Below are 746 nucleotides of genomic sequence, written 5' to 3' on the forward strand. Positions count from 1 at the left end.
CAAGAGAGAAACTCCATCTCAATAAAAAAGAAAAAGCAATTAATAATAATAGTAGAGTACCTCAACACTCCACTATAATCAACACACCACTATCGTCAATGGGCAGATCATCCAGACAACAAAATATCATCATTTAAGCTGCACTCTAAACCGAATGGACCTAACAGAAATTTACACAGCTTTGTACGACTCCACGACCTCACAACGCACATTCTACTCAGTAGCACGTGGATTATTCTCCGGGATAGGCTGTGTGTTAGGCCGAAAAGCAAGTAATGGCACATGTTTAAAAACTGAAATCATATCAACTATCTTTTCTGATCACAGTGGAATATTACTAGAAATCAGTAACAGCAGGAACTTTGAAAATTGTACAAATACATGAAAATTAAAACATGCTCACAAACCACCAATAAATGAAAAAATTCAAAATTCATTGAAACGAATAAGGGAAAGTAAAAATTAATTGAAACAAGAATAGAAACACAACATAACAAAACCTGTGAAATGTGGCAAAAGCAGTTGTTAAGACGTAAAGTGCATAGCTATAAATACCTAATCAGTAAAGTAGAAAGATTTCAAATAGCCAACCTAATAGTACACTTCAAGTAATGAGAAAAGCAAGAAAAATCAAATGCTAAAATTTGTAAAAAGAAATACATCATGAAGATTAGAGATTTTAAAAATACAAACTAAAAAAAATTACAAAAAGACAAAGGAACAAAGAAGTGGGGGATTTGTTTTTG

The 746-nt window shown here is 32.3% G+C and overlaps 1 protein-coding gene across 1 annotated transcript in view; it reads left to right on the forward strand.

Annotated features, from left to right (window-relative positions):
- The window catches only part of LOC105503307 (carboxylesterase 5A-like), a gene marked incomplete at its 3' end in the record, with an annotated part of 31,296 nt that overhangs the window by 27,048 nt on the left and 3,502 nt on the right, over positions 1-746 (forward strand). The gene's annotated exons all lie outside the window — the stretch shown is intronic.

This window comes from Colobus angolensis, unplaced genomic scaffold, assembly GCF_000951035.1.
Source record: "Colobus angolensis palliatus isolate OR3802 unplaced genomic scaffold, Cang.pa_1.0 Scaffold844, whole genome shotgun sequence".
NCBI classification, from domain to species: domain Eukaryota; kingdom Metazoa; phylum Chordata; class Mammalia; order Primates; family Cercopithecidae; genus Colobus; species Colobus angolensis.